This window comes from Bufo bufo, chromosome 2 (genome assembly GCF_905171765.1).
Source record: "Bufo bufo chromosome 2, aBufBuf1.1, whole genome shotgun sequence".
Lineage (NCBI taxonomy): Eukaryota > Metazoa > Chordata > Amphibia > Anura > Bufonidae > Bufo > Bufo bufo.
In genome coordinates this window covers 44,280,567-44,296,353 of record NC_053390.1, presented here as the reverse complement: position 1 = coordinate 44,296,353, position 15,787 = coordinate 44,280,567, and the positions used below count along the sequence as shown (strand labels likewise).

The window sequence follows — 15,787 nt, the reverse complement described above, 5'->3', positions numbered from 1 at the left end:
GGTGCACTGTGGTATTTGGTTCTGCTGGGGCAGTATATTGTGGTGCACTGTTATCTGGCTCTGCCGGGGGGGTATTTTGAGCTGCAAAATTGTTTTACAGGCTCCGCCTACTTGTGTTAGCCCCACCTACTTTTGTTGGTTCTGCCTTCTATTAATTTGGGCCCGCCTACAACATAGGGCCACTTAGTTTTTTTTTCCAGGGCCACGTTAAGTTTCCAGTCCGCCCATGCAACCCGCTGTAAAAGGGTCCTTTTGACATAAGTCTAGGAAGGTATTTGCTGGCATCACTTTATGTTTAATTGTATTCAATAGTGTAGACAACAACGTTATTTAAAAATGTACCTAAACTTTATTAAGTTCTATTCTAAATGTGCTAAAAATTATTTTTGGAATACACTCTAATAATAGCTAATAGCCTGCGTACCACACCAGTACAGGCTATTAACAGAGCAGAGCGAGCGCAGTGCAGAAGCTCATATATGACATCGCTCTCCTGCTTGTGCCCGCTCTGCTAAAGCCCGTCATAGCCCATGTATAGCTACTTTCACAATTGCGTTGTTAATTCCGGTATTGAGATCCGGCAGATGACCACAATGCCAGAATTAAACAGATCTGTTTTGATTTTGCACATCAGGACACATCCGTTCCATTGCGGATGTGTGTAATCAAAACGGGGGAAAAAACGGGTCACTAAATACATTAAAAGTCAATGGGTGACGGATCCGTTTTTTAGGCTCCATTGACTTAGGCTACTTTCACACTAGCGTTGTTTGAATCCGGTGTGCAATTCCGTCGCCGGAATTGCCCGCCGGATCCGGAAAAACGTGTGAAAACTGATTACACTTGAATCCTGATCAGGATTTTGATCACCATGAAAAAATGCATTGGAAAAAACGGATCCGCCATTTATGGACTTTAACTTTTTTTTCACATTTTTCGGGTGTTCAGTCTGGTTTTCTGAAAAGCCTGATCAATCAAAAAGACTGAACTGAAGACATCCTGATGCATCCTGAACGGATTACTCTCCATTCAGAATGCATGGGGATAAAACTGATCAGTTCTTTTCCGGATTTGAGCCCCTAGGACGGAACTCAGCGCCGGAAAAGAAAAACGCTAGTGTGAAAGTAGCCTTACATTGTTTTCATTGCCGGATCCGTTTTTTTCCGTTTTTTTATGACCAGCTTGCAGGGGTTTTGTGTCCGGTCACATAACTGAATGCTGACAGAACGGAAGACATCTTGATGCATCCTGAACTGATCTTTTTCCATTCAGAATGCAGGAGGACTAAACGGAAACATATTTTTTTTCTGATATTGAGTTCTTCTGCCGGATTTCAATACCGGAAAACAACAACGCAAGTGTGAAAGTAGGCTATGCCAGGCTTTAGCGGAGAAGCGCTGGCACAGGCAGGAGCAGCAAAGCTCCAGCCTGCACAGCACTGTATGTGCAATAGGTACCTGAACTTTAGGCGCCTATTTGGCATAGAAGTTAAAATAATAATTAGGGCTCATGCACACGAACGTATTTTCTTTCCGTGTCTGTTCCGTTTTTTTGGGATGCGGAACCATTTATTTCAATGGGTCCACAAAAAAAAACAGAAGATACTGTGTGCATTCCGTTTCCGTATGTCCGTTCCGCAAAGGAATAGAACACGTCCTATCATTGTCCGCGTTATGGACAAGGATAGGACTGTTCTATAAGGGGCCTGCTGTTCTGTTCCGCAAAATACGGAATGCACACGGACGTCATCCGTATTTTTTGCGGACCGCAAAATACATACGGTCGTGTGCAGGAGGCCTTAAAGTGTATTACAAATTTTTTTTTTTTTTAGCATATTTAGAATAGGATTCAGTAAAGTTTAGTTAAAATTTTAGGTCCACTTTAATACAGAGGCATCCCAAAAAGTATATTACAGAATCGACTCGACTTTAAAAGGGAGTCAATAGGTGACGTTTGCCATTGTGTGTTGTACAGCGGCATACATCAGATGTATACATATTTCACAACATATACCTCCAAAATACACTGCAAACAGTCTGAACAGAGCCCAGGGGCCCAGCTGTGATCTGTGCCTACAGCTCAGCTACAGCGCTTACAGGGAGTCTGAGGTAGTTTAAGCCACACCCCATGTCTCATGATTGGTTCAGGCTGCTGCCCGATACCAGGTGAAGCTGAAAGCAAAAAAAAATTTAAAAAAATGGCGCTACCGGGCATCTACTCAATTCAAGGCCTCCAGAATGAGTAGCCGCTCAACGCTAATAAAGGGCACCCAAGGAAGAAAACCTAGATGACAATTCTCATGGACAACCTTTTTTTCTGAAGCAGAAGTACAAAATGCGATTTTGTCTTTCATGAAATATGTTTCGGGTCTCACTTGTTCAGATGGACAAACTACCAAAATATCCCGGTAACAGATAAAAAGAAGGGGAAAAAAGGAACTACCTACAAACGGCTGCCACGCTTCGATGTGGGAGGGAAACCCACAAAGAACGTAGGAGGGAAAGGGGTGAGGGGAAAAGGCCTGGAAACTAGGGAAAGGAGCAGGTCTCCTTCTAGAGAAACTCTAATAAAAGTCCTGACTGACTGCAAGTATGAACTGACCCCAGAGGTAGGTGAGTTCATACACAGGAACCTAAAGTCCCAACTCACCCTGTAGGACCCTGGTACTAATGTCAGGACAAGAGACAACCTGTTCCTCCAAACGGTAGGACGAACAGGAGTCCCCCTCAGGCCTAAACACAAATGGCAGGGTAAAGGGCAGCACAAGAAAACCCCAACAATAAACAACAAGGGAAGGAGACATTTAACTTCAAATGGTAATGGAAGCACAGGAACTCCACAGAGACCTAAACACCAGCAATCCACAACAAGACTGAAGCTATAAACCGCACAGCATGGTGGGAGAAGCCACAATAAATAGGGAAGGTGAAATGACCACATAAGCTACACCTGAGGCAAGGGGTGTGTGGCAATTACCAGAAACAACACAGACACAAATTGATCCACAAGGAACCCGTCAGATCAATCCACGTGTTGCCAGTCTCACTGATCTCCTGGCACCTGTCATGGGAACGTCCGTGAGAAAGGACCATTCCCAGGTCACATCAGTGTTACTGCCCTATTAATAAAACTATACGGCTCCATGATGCTAATGGACCACCAATACTATATATAGTTCTAGTGGATACAGAAGAGACAATAGCCGACATCCGTACCAATATGCCTTAGTCTTTTCCTGCCATTCATCAGCGTAGGGTGCACTATGAATGCAGGCCAGGCTATTATAGCTAAATGATAATGTACATGGACGATATACTATATTGGACTGTAGTATTCAGGTAACATTGCCGTGTTGGCACTTGGCGATCAATAAGTGGGTTTGGGGGTTGCAGTTTGGGCACTCGGTCTCTAAAAGGTTCGCCATCAGTGGCTTAGAGGGATTCACTATAACTTACACAGTCTCTCGTTGGCATAGACTTCTGTTTCTGGCACACGGCAGGCCAGAGATTTGACTTATTTATTAAGAGGCATCAGCGTCTTAATAAATTTGGCGCATCTAAAGCCAACGCAGGGAGATCAAGACTGGCGTACGGGTACATTGCAGTCTGTTTTTCCACAAATTTGTCATATCTTTATTAGTGGTTATTGACCCCATTTACATGCAGGGGATGAGGACTGTGTGATGCTGATTTTTTTGCATAGAATATGCACCAAATTTTGCCTGCAAGTTCCATCACGTGAGCATAATATGGACTGGATTCACACATGACACGTAGAGGAAAAAAACTGCAGTGGAAATTTACTGAGAAAAATAAATAAAATCTGTAACATGTTTATTTCACAGGATTGGAGAAGGAGAGAACTGGACCGTTCGTATCCATCTTTAGGGATAATTCACACTGTCACAAAAAACAGCAGGTTTTCAAACTAATAGTACTGGCTAAGGGCTCATGTACGCGGACCGCAAAACACGGATACCAGTCGTGTGCATTCCGTGTTTTACGGAACAGCTGACCCATAATACAACAGTCCTATCCTTGTCCGTAATGTGAACAAAAATAGGACATTTTTATTTATTTTTTTGCAGAATGGACATGAGGACACACGGACACGGAACGAACACAGAGTTATTTCTGTTTTTTTTTTTTTTTTTTCGGCCACATTGAAGTGAAAGGTTCCGCATACAGGACGCAAAAAAAAAAAAAAAAAAACGGCCACGCGGACAAAAAATAAATTTGTGTGCATGAGCCCTAAGAGTTATCAGACAGTAACAAACCCTCAGCTCTGTGAGCAGGACTAGGCCAGGGTGAGTTTTCAATCTTTGGATGTAAACCAAGATGTTCCCATTCACTGACAGATGTTCCCATTCACTGACAGATGTTCCCATTCATAGAAACATAGAACGTGTCGGCAGATGAGAACCATTTGGCCCATCTAGTCTGCCCAATATACTGAGCGTATATTCATACGTCCACCTCCCCCAACTGCGAAGGAGATGATAAACCCTCCCACACTTTGTGTACATAGACGTCCGACTAAACAAAAACAGGAGCGTTCTTGTGGATGTTCAGTTTATTAGATCCTGTCGCCCCATCAGTTCAAAGACGTGAGCTCATCCAGGCTTCAGGATGAAGGGGGGTAGACATGATGGCCTCCATACGTATCGGCGGCATCCCACCCCCACAGGTATCTAGGTCCCTCTGATGAACACAAGATCACAGTACATGGGGTCACAGGTCATGCACAGATCTCTACTAAAAGACTTGAAGTTGGACATAACACGGTGTCAGGAATGAGGTCCGCAGACTACATGAAGACTGGACTAAGTACTGGCCATAAGGCTGCTCTATGGATGGACAGGTCCAGAGCTCTCCATCCAACGCTTCTAAAATCTAAACCCTCACCAGTAAAGATGTAGAGACGTCCTCTTCAGTCCGAGCCATAAAATGTATTTAGAAAAGCCTCCGAATAGTAGAACAAAATTTAAAAAAACGAAAAGAAAAAAAAGTCATATTCATCTCACTGATCCCCCTCCAGCCAATGTCTACTTCCTGGTGACTCTCGACACGCAGGAAACGCCTGCTCAGCCAATCACTACCTGAGGAGGGTGACCACCGCACCGATGATCTGCTGAGTGGGTAAAAGGCACCAGGAACTAGAGACCGGCAGGAACCGGAGCATCTGAAAGGGAGCATGAATAGAACTTTTAATGCTGTTTGAAGGCTTTCCTGAAGAAATTTTAGCACCTAGATAACCCCTTTAAAAATTCTAGAAGTGGTGATGGTGGACATGCAGGTCCTGACACTCCAACTGAATGTAGGGCTACAATGGTCGCGGCCAGGATTGCAGTTTGGCGGTGATCCCAAAGAAATTAATGGGGTCGCAGTGGAAGTCGCGTGTGTGCGTGCCGCGACTGTGACCTCTGGATTTTTTAGCGATTTAGGGGTGTTAGTTGCAGTACACATGCAACTCGCGCTGCGACTCTATTTATATCTGTGGGGTGACCTCTACACTGCGATGCCCCTGCCATCAAGGCCGCGACTAGTGTTGCCGTGTAGCCCTACCCTATTCGTTTTAATGAAGTGGCCGCTGATCACTATGCAACTTCAGCTCCTGCTTTCCCCTCTCTATGGCTTTCCGGCCAATGGCCACAAAGCGTGGTTCCTCGGCCCCAATGTAAAATCACAGGGCTTCTTCCCATCTACCAAGTGCTATTCGGAATAGGGGCGAGTTCCTTTGAGCCCCTCAGGCACCAGGTATTTCAACTGGGTTTGTCCGTTACCTCTGCACCCCCTATAGATATGCCTGTCAGCCAGCAGGCAAACAAGAGACACCGTTTGGGCTGTTTCAGGGTTCTTGTCCCTCATCAGCAGCAGGCATGGAACTAGCTGGCTAGATGAGATACCTTAGACCAGGGATGTCCAACCTGTGGCCCTCCTGCTGTTGTAAAACTACAACTCCCATAATGCCCTGCTGTAGACCGACAGCTGTAGTCTGTCCAGGCATGCTGGGAGTTGTAGCTTTGCAGCAGCTGGAGGGCCGCAGGTTGGGCATCGCTGCCTTAGACGAAGCTCAGGGTACTGGTTCTCATTTATGAGACATAGCAGTGTACACAGACGATGCTCCCTACTGATGAGGGGCAAAAAAACGGAAACAGCGCTGTATACAGACAGGTGTCGCTGTTGAAAGCCAATCTGTGTCTTTTTTTCCGTCTCCGTACCCCACTGTGCCTCGTCAGTGAGAAACAGTGCCCCCCGAGCTGTATTCAATACATCTCATCCTGTGCACTGCTCTACACTAATGAGGGGCGAAAACCCTGAAACAGTACTTTGACAAGCTTTAGGCCTCATGCACATGACCATATTTTCGGTCCACATCTGATCTGCATTTATTGCGGATCGGCTGCAGACCCATTAATTTCCATGGGGCTGCAAAAGATGTGGACAGCACAACATGTGCTGTCCACATCCATATGTCCGTCCTGCAGCCCAGCTAAGGCTACTTTCACACTAGCGTTTTTGCTGGATTCGGCAGGGTTCACCAAAAAACGCTTCCGTTACTGATAATACAACCGTCTGCATCCGTTATGAACGGATCCGGTTGTATTTATCTTTAACATAGCCAAGACGGATTCGTCATGAACTCCATTGAAAGTCAATCGGGGACGGATCCTTTTTCTATTGTGTCAGAGAAAACGGATCCGTCCCATTGACTTGCATTGTGGGTCATGCCGGATCCGTCTTGCTCCCCCGCATCCCAGGACAGAAACCAAAATACAACATGTTGCGGTTTGCTCTCCGGTATGGGAACGCAACTAAACGAAACGGAATGCATTTTGGAGCATTCTGTTGAGTTCAGTTTTGTCCCCATTGACAATGAATGGGGACAAAACGGAAGCGTTTTTCTCCGGTATTGAGCCCCTATGACGGATCTCAATACCGGAAAACTTAAACGCTAGTGTGAAAGTACCCTAAGGATAAGGATGGGGCATTTCTACAGGAGTTAAAAAATTTTTTAGAAAATGGAGGCACACACTTGGCCGATTTGCAGACCAAAAAACACAACGGCGGTGTGAATGGGGCCTTATAAACAGGCACAGCTCTACCTATGGACAGTTGAGAGTTAATGGTTTCCAAACCTTATTGTTACTGTTCCTCGAAAGTCTCTTCGTGGGGGTTGAAGTGTAAAATGCTGAAAGTAATAAATTTACAAACCGCAAGACAATGTAGGAAAACATTACCAGGGCTAAATCCAATGACGACAATGACTCTTTCACTGCCAGACCCTAAAAAAAAATCAGCTGATAGATCTGAGGGCAGTGTAGGGATCAATACAGGTAAGAGGCACAGGTCAGGTAGCGAAGAGTAAAATACAGGTAAACGGGCAGAGGTCAGTACACTGTCAAACAATAGGACACAGCACAGGGGAAGGTGCCTGAAATACGCCAAGGTTGAAAGCCATTGGCTGGTGAAGATAAAGGGGTGTGCGCTGGCTCTTTAAGAGCCGGAGGCAGCACCCAAGGGGTACAGGAAAGGAGGACTTCCCATATGAAAACTGCTGTAGATGGGTCAGAACAGCGGCGGCTCAGTCACCAATGTGACCAGATGTCATAAAAAGGTAGAAAGAAATTTTAGTAACTACATAGAAGATAATGACTTACAAACCTATTTATTTTTGCACCCTGCAATTTTCCATTTTAGATTTTTACTCCCTGCATCTGTGGAGCCATAACTTTTTTATTTTTTCATTCACATAGCTGTATAAAGGGTTGTTTTTTGCGGGACAAGTTGTACTTTTGAATGGCAACATCATTTATTTTTAATATGGAGAAATTTGTTTGAAATTGAAAAACTTTTTTCTCTCTTTTTGAAGACTTTAAATCCTCCTAGAGGGTACTTGAACATGCGACCATCTGATCTCGTGTCCCATAGACTGCAATGAATTACCATGGAGCCCTGACATAGTAACCAAACGGCTTACTCGATCTTGGCGCAGGAGAGCCGTTTGGGCCAAACTCCCGAGGTTTTACCATTCAGATGCTGCAATCAAAATTGACTGCGGCACCTGAGGGGTTAAATGTCTGTGATCGGCATTATCGCCGATAACGGACATTGACTGAGCAGCTGGCAGCTGACGGTTAAGGTGCCCACTCGGTTTCTGAGCGGGCACCATGTTTAAAGACCAAACCTTTGCCCCAGAAGGGGATGTCCACCTTTTAAAGGATAGGTCATCAGTATCTGATCGGTGGGGACCACTGCCGATCCGCTGTTTGAGAAGGCAGTAGCGCCACAGCCTTCTCTCTGCTCACAAAGCACAGCGCCGTACATTTTATAGTGGCTGTGCCTGGTATCGCAGCTCAGCCTCATTCACTTCAATGTCCACAACACTTCGGAGAGAAAGAAAACGCAGAAATGTTATATATATATATATATATATAAACCCCGCCCACACACACTGGTCACGCCCCCATAATTCCCCAAGTGCTTCTATCAATGGAGCCACCAGAGGGGCCACATACCATTACAAGTATGAATTAGGCCTCGGCTTCACGTCAAACTGCGCCAACAATTTTGCCGCAAATTGCGCACTTTTCAAGTAGATTGTGACTTATTAAATCTACAAAAATCGTATGCATTACCGAAGTATGGAAAGGCACCTGCCTGTAGAAGCGCACCCCCCATAGCAGATAATAGAATCAGTTCTATAATTGGTGGTGGCCCTCAGAGAGAGCTACTGTGGGGCCCCATTTTCTTTTACCTCATCGGTCTTCCATACAGCACAATATGACATCGTTCCAAGCAAGATATACGACAGAAGAGGAGCCGAAAACACTCCCAGGATGAAGGCCTCATGTCTGCCAACAGCAACCAATCAGATCACTGCTTTCATTTTCCCACAGAGCTGTGACCTCACTGGTCGCTATTGGCAACTGCTCCACAACCAGAATTTTTCTTGACAACTTACCCCAAAATCAGGGACAGCCAACATTTTGGAAATCCATAATAAATGATAACGATTATAAGTAATCAATATACTGACGACACCTCATTACCACCATTTAGGGCTCGTTCACACGAACGTGTGAAGCCTGTGCCCGGGCTGTGGACCGCAAATTGCGGTCCGCATTTCACGGGCACCTTCCATGGGGCAGGCGCATGGGGATCGCAGACCAATTCACTTGAATGGGGTCCGCGATCCCTCCGTTCCGCAAAAAGATAGAGCATGTTCTATCTTTTTGCGGTGCGGCGGCACGGAACGGAACCCCAGAAAGCACTGCGTAGTGTTCTGTTCCATGCTTCCGTTCCGCATCTCCGGATTTGCCGACCCATTGTAATGAATGATCCACAAATGCGGTCCGCGATACGGGAACGGGACACCAACGGTCGTGTGAATGAGCCCTTACTGTGATGAAATGATGATAATTACCACCAAAATAATCTAGTCAAGTACCACCAGCCTTAAAAAAATAAATCACGGACACAGGAAAAAAAGTTGCCTATTTTTACGGACTGTCCAGATATTTCTGGGTCCAAAATGTTCACATGAAGGTGTTTTCATACAGCACATATAGCAGGAGCGCGCCCCATATAGGGCCTGCAGGGGTGTCCACTCATATGTGCACAAAAGCGCCCTCGTATATATAAATGGCAAATGGAACATCCCCTCATATCAGTACAGGAGCGCAATTATGCACCAGCAGGAGCACCCCCTCCATAGAACAGCAGCAGGAGCACCCCCACGTATAGCACAAGCAGGAGCGCCCCCCAGGACACGGGTGTTGGACCCCCGCTGATCTAATATTGATGACTTATCCTGAGTATAGGTCATCAATATTAAAAAAAGCGGACAACCCCTTTAACATTAGCAGCGGATTCCGGTACACAAAATACGTGTCATATACAGACAGCAAATATACATGTGAAAGAGGCCAACGGGTGGAGTCACACACAGGGTTTTTATTTAGTTTGTTTCAGCACTTTTATGCTTTGGCTATTTTTTTTTTACATTTGGCGTTAGTTTTTTTAGAAAAAGCTCCAGATTTTAGTTGAACATCTATGGGAACAATGAGATGTAGGAGATACAAGCCTTTTTTCTTCTAAAAACAGCACCACCCCTGTCCACAGGTTGTAGGCGGTATTGCAGCTCCGCCTCATTAACTCCAATGGAGACGAGCTGTAATAACAGACACATAGACAGGGGTGCTGCTGTTTTTGGAAGAAAGTAGCCATGCTTTTCTAATCCTGGACAACCCCTTACCTCTCTCTCTGCTCAGCAAGCGCCATCAGCAAACTTTACCGCACTGGCCCAGGTTGTTGTAATGTCCTGTCTGAATGGTGCCACAAATCCACAATCCCTACGACTGCATCAGGAAACTGCTCACAGTGCAATTCGCTAAGTCTTCCCTTTATCTCTGCTGCAGTAACATGACACATTCAGCTCTGCTACATCAGTTCAAACACATCTTTATAACCAGTTACAAGTCACATGAGGTGAACGTGAGCTGCAGCTGCTGCAGAACCTCTTGGCAGGGCATGCAGTCTGGTGAAACAGACTTTTCCATGAATTAAAAAAAAAAAAAAAAAAAATGCATGAATTTTCCACTGGCTGCAAATACTAATAGGATTACCAGAGCTGCCCGGATCCCCACATGCCCGGAGCCCACAGTCAGCAGGAGAGTGCCCCTCACCCACACACTGCCCCCTGGGGCGGCTTACCTGCAGGAGTGGGCACCGGCTGGAGGGAGCACTTGGTTCCCGGGCTCTGCGGCTCCTGTCCCGGGCACATCCAGCATGAGTCAGGGAGGAGAGCGTGGAGCAAGCCCAGCCCTGGAGCCCGTGTATACAGCTCTGCCCCCCACCCCCTGACTGGGAGGAGACCTCCTGTCCCATCCAGCGGGTGTACAGGCACTGCTGCCATCACCTACAGCGTCCTTACCAGTCATACCCTGCACCCAGCCTGGCACAAGTCACCCCTGGGCATATCATACACCGCTGCTCCTGTAATACCCTGCACCCAGCCTGGCACAAGTCCCCCCTGGGCATATCATACACTTCAGTGCTGCTCCTGTAATACCCTGTACCCAGCCGGGCACAAGTCACCCCTGGGCATATCATACACCACTGCTCCTGTAATACCCTGCACCCAGCCTGGCACAAGTCACCCCTGGGCATATCATACACCGCTGCTCCTGTAATACCCTGCACCCAGCCTGGCACAAGTCCCCCCTGGACATATCATACACCGCTGCTCCTGTAATACCCTGCACCCAGCCTGGCACAAGTCCTCCCTGGGCATATTATGCACCGCTGCTCCTGTAATACCCTGCACCCAGCCTGGCACAAGTCACCCCTGCCTGGGCATATCATGCACCGTTGCTCCTGTAATACCCTGCACCCAGCCTGGCACAAGTCACCCCTGGGCATATCATACACCGCTGCTCCTGTAATACCCTGCACCCAGCCTGGCACAAGTCCCCCCTGGGCATATCATACACCGCTGCTCCTGTAATACCCTGCACCCAGCCTGGCACAAGTCCACCCTGGGCATATCATACACCGCTGCTCCTGTAATAGCATGCACCCAGCCCGGCACAAGTCACCCCTGGGCATATCATACACCGCTGCTCCTGTAATACCCTGCACCCAGCCTGGCACAAGTCACCCCTGGGCATATCATACACCGCTGCTCCTGTAATACCCTGCACCCAGCCTGGCACGTCACCCCTGGGCATACCATACACCGCTGCTCCTGTAATACCCTGCACCCAGCCTGGCACAAGTCACCCCTTGGCATATCATACACCGCTGCTTCTGTAATACCCTGCACCCAGCCTGGCACAAGTCACCCCTGCCTGGGCATATCATGCACCGTTGCTCCTGTAATACCCTGCACCCAGCCTGGCACAAGTCCCCCCTGGGCATATTATACACCCAGCGTGGTACTGCTCTTTTTGCTGGCTCTGGGTTTCTATCACTGCCTATGCCATGCCCGTTCTTATTGTCTGATATATGAATTTTCACGCTTCTTCGTGAGGAATATGCAGCACTGGCCACCTATTTCCGTAACATGTGAACAGGGTGGCGGTAAACCCCATTCACATGCATGATCTGCGAATTATCAGATTTGGCGTGGATATCGACACGGAATCCATCCCAAAATCCTTCTCAAATCTTATGTGTGCACAGACCTAATTTTCAAAATCCATCATGTGAACACACACAGAAATTCACATAAAAACTGCATAATTTTTTTTTTTTTTAAAACGCCATATTTATCATATTTCTTACGTGTTTTTGGTGTGGTTTCTGGTGTGCATTTTCTGTTTAAGGGCTCACTTACGAGCATTGGCTGTTTTGCGGATTCGCAAAACACGGATACTGACAGTGTGCATTCTGCATTTTGCGGAACGGTACGGCTGGCCCCTAATAGAACAGTCCTATCCTTGTCCGTAATGTAGACAATATGTTCTATTTTTTTGCGGAACAGCCATGTGGACATGGAATGGACACGGAGTCATTTCCGTATTTTTTTTGTTTTTTGTGGGCCCATTGAAGTGAACGCATACGGGGAAAAAAATAGAACGGACACAGAAGAAAAATTTATTTGTGTGCATGAGACGGTATTTTTGCTCCCCATCTGAGCCACATTTTTTGCGGATCAGACGCAGACCCATTCACTCCAACATGTCCTATCAGAGGGCAGGACGTTCCGTTCTGCAAAATGCGGAGTGAACCGGTATGCAGGTAACCTTACGACCCCATTGAAATCTATGTGGAAAACCAGTCTACAAAAGGTGCGGAATGGAGCGTCCGGCCCCTATCCTTGTCCGTAAGGCTACTTTCACATATGCGTTTTTCCTTTCGGTTTTGCGATCCAGCAGGGGATCTCAAAACCGGAGCAAAGCGCTTCAATTTTGTCCTTATTTATTGTAATTGGGATAAAACGGAGCAACCCGGAACAGAATGCATTCCGTTCTGGCTTGTTAGGCTCTGTTACCGGACACAAAACCGCTGCGAACTGCGGTTTTGTGTCCAGTTTGCGAAACTGAACAAACCGCGTCTGACACTATATACAATGTAAGGGCTTCGTGCCCGTGGTGCAGGCCGCAAATTGCGGCCTGCAATGCACGGGCACCGACTGCGGGGCAGCCGCATGCTAATCGCGGACCCATTCACTTCAATGGGGTCTGCGATCCGCATCCGACGGTCCGCACCGCAAAAAAAGTAGTGCATGCACTACTTTTTTGCGGTGCGGAGGCACGGCCAGAAACACCACGGAAGCACTCCGTAGTGCTTCCGTGGGGTTCCGATCAGTGCTTCCGCACTGCTTATTCAAGTGAATGTGTCCGCATCCGTGTTGCGGAATGCACGCGGCTGGTGACCCGTGTATTGCGGAACCGCCGTATGCGGTCTGCAGCACGGGCATGGAGCCCTTACGTTCGTGTGCATGAGCCCTTAGTCAAAGGTGCGGGATCCAGTTTTTTTTGGACAGGAAAAAACGGATCAGGCGCCCTTTGACTTACAATGGGGGGAGCAGCCAATGGCATGCAGGGACGAGCCTCCCTAGCATCGCGGGTGACGCTAGGGAGGCTTGTCCCCGACACCGGATGTTTTCATCCGCGCACGGGGAGAAGCAGCAGGCGCAGTGCGGAGACCGGGAGTAGCGCGGGGAGCCAGGTAAGTAGATTGAGTGTGAGGGGCCCGGGCATATGGGGGACATTTTTAATCTCGTTTAACCCCTTTAATTATTGCTACTGACGCTGCTGTTTTAATTTTCTTACACTATGTGGTATCCTTCCTCCACCAAACTTTACAGCTGGCACAATGCAGTCAGGCGGGTAACGTTCTCCTAGCATTCACCAAACCCAGACTCGTCCATCAGACTCCGGGTAGAGAAGTGTGATCCATCACTCCACAGGAGATGTTTTGGCTCCTCCAGTCCAGGGGCAGCATGCTTTACATCACTCCATCCGATACTTGGCATCATGCTTGGTGACGTGAGGCTTTCATGCAGCTGCTCGGCCATGGAGACCCATGCCATGAAGCTCCTGGCACAGCACAGTTTTGTGCTGATGTTAATACCAGAGGAGGTTTGGACTCTGCATTTATGGAGTCAGCAGAGCGTTGGTGACTTGTATGCACTATGCTCCTCAGCACAACTTTATGTGGTCTCCGCTTCACGGCGGTTCCTTCCACTTAACAATAATATCGCTCACAACTGTAATATGGAAGATCTAGGAGGGAAGGCATTTCAGGAAGTGACTTGTGGCAGCGGTGACATCCCATTACAGGACCACGCTGGGATCTAGTGAGCATTTCAGAACATGCACACGACCGTTCCGTTTTTTGCGGTCCACAAACCGCGGATCCGCAAAAAAACGGAAGCCGCCCTTGTGCCTTCCGCAATTAACGGAACGGGCAGCCCATTGTATTCATGCCTATTCTTGTCCGCAAAACGGACAAGAATAGGACATGCTATATTTTTTTTGAGGGGCCACACTCCGTGTGCTGTCCGCATCTTTTGCAGCCCCATTGAAGTGAATGGGTGCGCACACGAGCCACAAAAACTGCGGCTCGGATGCGGACCCGAAAAACGGTCGTGTGCATGAGGCCTTACAAATGTCTGTAAAAAAGACTGTATGGCTAAGGGCTGGATTTTATACCCCTGTGGTAAAGGTGACTGCATGGCTAAGGGCTGGATTTTATACACCTGTGGTATAGGTATTGCATGGCTACGGGCTGGATTTTATACCCCTGTGGTATAGGTGACTGCATGGCTAGAGGCTGGAATTTATACACCTGTGGTAAAGGTGACTGCATGGCTAAGGGCTGGATTTTATACCCCTGTGGTAAAGGTGACTGCATGGCTAGAGGCTGGCTTTCATACACCTGTGGTAAAGGTGACTGCATGGCTAAGGGCTGGATTTTATACCCCTGTGGTAAAGGTGACTGCATGGCTAGAGGCTGGATTTTATACCCCTGTGGTAAAGGTGACTGCATGGCTAGAGGCTGGCTTTCATACACCTGTGGTAAAGGTGACTGCATGGCTAAGGGCTGGATTTTATACCCCTGTGGTAAAGGTGACTGCATGGCTAGAGGCTGGATTTTATACCCCTGTGGTAAAGGTGACTGCATGGCTAGAGGCTGGATTTCATACACCTGTGGTAAAGGTAACTGCATGGCTAAGGGCTGGATTTTATACACCTGTGGTATAGGTGACTGCATGGATAAGGGCTGGATTTTATACACCTGTGGTATAGGTATTGCATGGCTACGGGCTGGATTTTATACCCCTGTGGTATAGGTGACTGCATGGCTAGAGGCTGGCTTTCATACACCTGTGGTAAAGGTGACTGCATGGCTAAGGGCTGGATTTTATACCCCTGTGGTAAAGGTGACTGCATGGCTAGAGGCTGGATTTTATACCCCTGTGGTAAAGGTGACTGCATGGCTAGAGGCTGGATTTCATACACCTGTGGTAAAGGTAACTGCATGGCTAAGGGCTGGATTTTATACACCTGTGGTATAGGTGACTGCATGGATAAGGGCTGGATTTTATACACCTGTGGTATAGGTATTGCATGGCAACGGGCTGGATTTTATACCCCTGTGGTATAGGTGACTGCATGGATAAGGGCTGGATTTTATACCCCTGTGGTAAAGGTGACTGCATGGCTAAGGGCTGGGTTTTATACACCTGTGGTATAGGTATTGCATGGCTACGGGTTGGATTTTATACCCCTGTGGTAAAGGTGACTGCATGGCTAAGGGCTGGGTTTTATCATTAA

General features: G+C 47.4%; 1 protein-coding gene across 1 annotated transcript in view; it reads right to left on the bottom strand.

Annotated features, from left to right (window-relative positions):
• PDZD2 (PDZ domain containing 2) overlaps positions 1-10,775 on the bottom strand; it is a 301,267-nt gene extending 290,492 nt beyond the window's left edge. The window contains exon 1 of the mRNA XM_040421009.1: positions 10,716-10,775. The gene's annotated coding sequence lies outside the window, so the exon portion shown is untranslated. The remainder of the gene's footprint in view (positions 1-10,715) is intronic.
• Between the last annotated feature and the right edge of the window lie 5,012 nt (positions 10,776-15,787).